At 40.2% G+C, this 5,902-nt stretch overlaps 1 long non-coding RNA gene across 1 annotated transcript in view; it reads right to left on the bottom strand.

The window, feature by feature from the left end:
• The window catches only part of LOC107103154, a 60,233-nt gene extending 54,870 nt beyond the window's left edge, over positions 1–5,363 (bottom strand). Inside the window, exon 1 of the long non-coding RNA XR_001482164.1 lies at positions 5,256–5,363. This is a non-coding gene — a long non-coding RNA (uncharacterized LOC107103154). The remainder of the gene's footprint in view (positions 1–5,255) is intronic.
• Positions 5,364–5,902: the final 539 nt, after the last annotated feature.

The following is a 5,902-nucleotide window of genomic DNA, read 5'->3' on the forward strand; positions in this document are numbered from 1 at the left end:
AAAATATCAGAAAAATCTACTTGAGTACAGTAACGAAGTATTTGTACTTCGTTACTTCCCATCTCTGGTCATTACGATATGTGATAGTTTTAGTCAGTTTTATGTTGCAAAAAAAAGTTAATCTTTACAATTTGGAATAACAACCAGATTTAGATGGATACTATCTAGATACTTTTTAGATAGATACCATCTACTCTTTAGACCAGGGGTGGGCAATTCTATATCCTGCACTTTTATATCCATCCTTGGTCCAACACGCCTGAATCAAATGGCTGAGTTATCTCCTCAGCATGCAGTTAGTTCCTGCAGAGTCCTCTCAATCATCTAATAACTTGATACAGGTGTGTCGAATGAAAGGCACATCTAAAAGTTGCAGGATACCGGCCCTCAGGAACTGGAATTGCCCACCCATGCTTTAGACAGATACTATCTAGATACTGGACTCTACAATAGCTGGGTATAGAACGCTGGCAAACGACGGGCTCAGCTCATGTTGACGTTCAGGTGATAACTAAACTTTTCATTGGATAACGTCGGGTTTTACGGCACTTATTACAGCAAACAGCCTGACAGAGCAGCACGTCTACTGCTAGTACTAGTCCAGCGTTTCTGGGTTTCTTTTTATTGTTAGTCCACTGTCACAGTACAGAGCAATGAAATACACTCTCGCCATTTAACCCACCCGGGGAGCAGTGTGGGGTTTAAGGGTCTTGTTCAGGGACCCAGAGTGGCAGTCTGTGGGAGTGGGACTTGAACTCAGGATTCCAAGGGCAATGCCCTCACCACTAGCCTGGTGAGACCATCCTGATCTCGCGAGATTTCAAGGTTTCACTCGCTAATCAGTCTGGAGACTCTCCGTTAAAGAAAATTTGGAGCCGTTCACCAAACGAACGTCCAATCAGCGTTGGCTTTGAGGCGGGTTGAGGTGTGACGCAACGAGAAGCGCGACAGTTCAGTCTAAAGAACATGGCGGCTTCAGCCGATGAAACTAGCGTTAGCGTGGCTATCGAGCAAGTTTTATGGGAATTACAGAGTATTTCTTCACTGAAAGAAGAGCAAAACACTGCTCTGGAGGCTTTTCTCAGAGGAAAAGATGTTTTTGCTCTTCTCCCGACTGGTTTCGGCAAGAGTAGCCTGGCTTGTGGTTGTGTTTTCGTCGTCGCTCTGTTAGTACGTCATATGCTTCGTTGATCTGATTGGTTTATTTGGCCCGTCTATCACCAACATAGGCCAATAAGCTAACCAGTATTTTCGCCCCTTATGCGGAGCAAATCCATCTGGCGGAGTCAGGTTACTAACCACTAGGACACCACTCCCCAAAGCAGGCTTAAGCCTGAAGGGTCTTGCCTAAGGACCCACACTGGCTGCTCATTCCCCCCCGCTGGGATCTGAACCCAGACTTCCTGTTACTTACAACTTCAGTTAGCCAGCCACCATTCAGACTCATCTGCTGGGATTTCTGATGCCAGTTTAGCAGAGCGCTTGGAAGAGTTTGATCGACTAACAAAGAAAGACTGGGACAGAAAAAAACTCACGTTTTAGTGCAAACTGTTCCCAGCGGGACTTGACAAACAATTCCATATGTCAGCCACGCCCACTTCACCTTTAAAGCCTCACATGGAGTTAAAGCATCTAAGCTATCTGTGGAAATATCTGCTACTGAATGAGGAACGGAAGAAATCATTTGGATCCAGAACTTTTCAGCAGAACCTGAATATTCCTGAAAGTTCCTGAATGTTCCTGAAGTTCTGAGTCATTCGGCTAAATAAAGGCTTCACTGCACATCCAGTAAACCTGGACTGCATCCAGAATTTTCCATTTCTTTCTATAAATTATGATCACACATTTAAAGGGGGAAATATGAGGTTGGATTGTGGAGGATTGTTGCTTCATTTACCAAATGAAGTTGAACTAGTTCATTTTTATCTCCGAGAACTGAATTTTGATCTTGTTCTTTTAAATTATGAACTGGAAGAACATTGAATAGATCGATGCATTGAGAGCTTAGTTCCTCACATGAAGGTTCTGCAGCTGTTCAGGTTTGGATCTCTGAGTTCGGAACCAAAGGGACTTAAGGAGTTAATTGTTACGCTGTTAGGAAAAGACTGTTATTAGGTAGGAATTCATTGATCATTTAAAATCATAATTTTTCATCTAGCCATTAGCAGTTCTTCATCTGAATATACACCCTAAAGGAACGGCAGCCTGATCTTCAAATAAATCTAGATAACTGGTTGGTTTTTCTTTGGTCTCAGTTCAAAGTTAGACACGTCTCCTCGGTTTTCTAAGACACAACGATGAGAATGACGAAAGTATTTCGCTGATGCTCCTTTTTTTCATGATGATGACGAAAAGCTAAACATGGATCTTTGATGAATAAAACATGTCAAGTCATAGATTTGAGTTTTAGTCAACAAGACTAAATAAAAATTATCGGTTGGTCCGTCAGACGTTTGAAATGCATCATTGTGCTGTAATCCTCTAAGCAGTATCAGCCGTGCTGCTGCGTCCGGTTTGATCGGGCCATCCCCCCGCCGTGTAGCGCTGCTCATTCTGCAGGAAGCAGCAGCAGGGGAGAAAATAACCCAGAATGATCAGGTACTGCATGCTGAACTCTGACTAACTCTGCTCTTCCAGCTGTGCTTGTGCAGATATGCTCAGGGTCTGCGCTTTACGCTCCACTCTGATGGTTAACTCTCATTATGGCTCTCTCTGCTCTCGCTACTAGATAAACTAGATGTGGCTGATCATCCTCTGCCAAGCATAATAAATCCCTTTGTCTGACTATCAAGATTTTATTCCTTCCAGCTCACAAGAGGTGATGCTAAACATTCTTTAATTTCTACCAAAAGGAATCCATAAATAAAGCAAACATTTAATTGCATTCTGTTTCTTTTTAAATAAAGATCCAGACGAAAAGGTTTATAGATCTTTGAATATTTCTCTCTCATTGTTCTCATTTCTATTTAAATAAGATGGAAAAGTTTTCTTGTATTGTCATTGAAACATTTTCTCTGTTTCCTTTAAATATTTTAACATTTTAGTAGCATATTCATTCAGTTTAGGTCTGGGTTGCCATGGCATCACGAGGTAATTATGGAGGTTCTCTCTGTATTTTTTATATCAAACCCTGTGAATTTAAATCTACTTTGACCCCTGAGCAGCAGTTACTAATCTTTAGAAATAAAGCAGAAATTGCCAAAGTAGAAAGAAGAATGTTTTTGTTCTCAGCTTTTTTGGAGTAATGCAGATGCTATTGTTCTGTGTTTAATTCATACTTCATAGCAGATCAGGAAGTGTTTGCTTTGGGATGGAAACCTTGGATGTCTAAAATCATTCCTTTATTGGACATTTTGTTAGCTTGTCTGTCTGCTATATTATCCAATATGATGTGTTGAACTAGATCTGCTATTTTCACAGCTGTTGTGAGACACTTTTTTATAAAGTAGGGCATTAATTCATAATAACATTTATTTGAATTCTATGAAATATAGATTTCAGCCAAACAGCAATGATGATCTGCACGGCAGCATTCTATACCCAGCTATTGTAGCATCTAGGATAGAGCTGCAGGCTGGGAAGGAATCTGGTTGTTATTCTAAATTGTAAAGGTTCACTTTTTTGCAACATAAAACTTATTAAAAATGACTAAAATGCTACTAAAACTAATAATGGTTTTCGTCCTGAAGACTAAGACTAAATCTAAGATGGCTGTCAGAAAAAACACTGTTAGGAGGTCCGATGCAGCGGCGAGCGAGTCAGAAATGATCCTTTTAATTTGATCTTTGAGAACAGCAAAGCTTATTAATACAGGACTGTTCAAAGAAACTATCTGTTAAAACGGTAACATGAAGTAAAAACAGAATAATAACAGCTGCAGTGAGTGGTGTTATTAATTTCATACAACCTTATCATTTAATGGGAGGTTTCCTCTGAGCTCCAGAAGCTCACATAGGAAGGAGTTTAGCTCCGTAAATACGACCTTATAATGAAAAGCTGATGCTGAGGTGAAGGTTTGCTTCACATGAAGCTAAACCTGCAGGATGGAGACGTTTGAACACAACAAAGGAGTTCCTTTAAGGAGCCAAACAGGATAATACACTCATTACTTCATCTAATTACAATTAAAATGCAACAACCAAAGGTTTTAAAACTGGATTTTATAGAAATGTTCCAACAATGGAATTAGCTAGAAAATCAAAAATGGGCTTAGTCTGTTTTAAAGGTTTTAAAATCAAAGGAGGATGAGGTTGTATTTATTACACTAAAAAAATAATCTAGAAATAAGTACAAATTTCTTAAAGGAAGTTTATTTTGCCTTAATATGAGTATATAAATAACATGATTTGCCAATGGAATTAGTATTTTACTCTTAGAATAAGATAATTAGATTTTATGCACATGAAATAACTCTATGCAATTGTTTTTTTCTTAATTTGAATGTAAATTTTTATTGTTCCAACGTGTCTCACTTTCCTCCTCAATTGTAGAAAAATGTAACTTATTTCAAGAAAAAAGGACTCACTTACATTTACATTTTTTGCAGTGTAGCATTAGCTGAAAAAAAAGAAAATCTGAATGTTTCATTTTAATCAGAATGAACAGGTAGATGTGATTCAGTTCTGCAGATGCATGCTTCATTTAAAGAGGTGTGAACTATTTTAACCCCCTGACTCTGCAGTCAATACACCATTTACCATAGCTAGAGGCTTACCTAGCATGAGCGCACAGAGCGCAGGCCGCCTGCCGTCGTCCATGAAAGAGCGGCAGAAAAGAAAACATTTTTCCTCACACAGAACGAGACGCAGACCCTGAGGCGTCTTTTTAAAACGTCTCTCCAGAATGAGCTGGAAAGTGGAAATTTTAACCACCCTGAACCACAAAACAAAAAGCATTTCACTTCTAACAGCATCCAGTGCCTAATAACACACTTATTGTCATTCGGAGCACGTCTGGACCGACACTCCAAATACATCATCATTGCTCCAGTTAAAGGCCCTCATGTAAAACCAATGATTTATGTTCTTCTGTTTTCCTCTAAGACTCCTGCATTGAATTAACTCCCCTGAATGTGAAGTTAGCAGAAGATGACAGGAGATGACATCATCTGTGGTGGGGTGGGGGGGCGTTGATAAAGCTGTGTAATCAGGTGAGCCCAGTCTGTGCTCACATGGCTGACCAGGCCGCGCTTTCACAGACGCCCAGTGTTGTGCAGACGATGCAAAGAGAGAGAAGGAGCACAGCTGCTTGGTTACCTGATACTGATTGGCTTTGGCGAGCTCCTGGTTGGCCGACTCCACGTTGGAGGATGTGGTCTGGATGTAGTCCTCAATGCTGTCTGAAGAGAAAAAGACCATTTCAGTCTCTTTCCATACATCAGTCTGCGTCATGCTGGCAAGCAGAAACACACAGCTGGATTTTAGGCCTTATTAAGAGGTGGTTTAGTGTCTCACTGGGTTTAAAAATGTTTTTATTTTAATTGAAATCAATTTTAAAGTGACAGAATTTGCAAACAATGAAGGTCACATCTCCTCCTACCACAGGTCTGACTGGGACGAGGGAAACCAGTGAAGGCAGAAGGATCAGAAACATCAGGTTTATTGCAACAATATCCCAACCTGACATTTTACAGAGTCAGACAGTCCTACATATCAGAGGGATGCAGGATCTGCTGTAAAGCTTCTGTGACATTTCTCCCAAACCAGGCTGTTCTCCTCATCATGCATCAAAGGTCTACCTCACTCCTCCATCTGCAGGTAGAACCATGCAGGCCCAGAAAGTCTGTTTTCAGAACCACTAATTATCATCGAAGCAACAGCGTTTGATAGATCTATCTATCTATCTATCTATCTATCTATCTAGCTAGCTATCTATCTATCTATCTATCTATCTATCTATCTAT

This window comes from Cyprinodon variegatus, unplaced genomic scaffold, assembly GCF_000732505.1.
Source record: "Cyprinodon variegatus isolate N-32 unplaced genomic scaffold, C_variegatus-1.0 Scaffold1384, whole genome shotgun sequence".
Classification (NCBI taxonomy): Eukaryota; Metazoa; Chordata; class Actinopteri; order Cyprinodontiformes; family Cyprinodontidae; genus Cyprinodon; species Cyprinodon variegatus.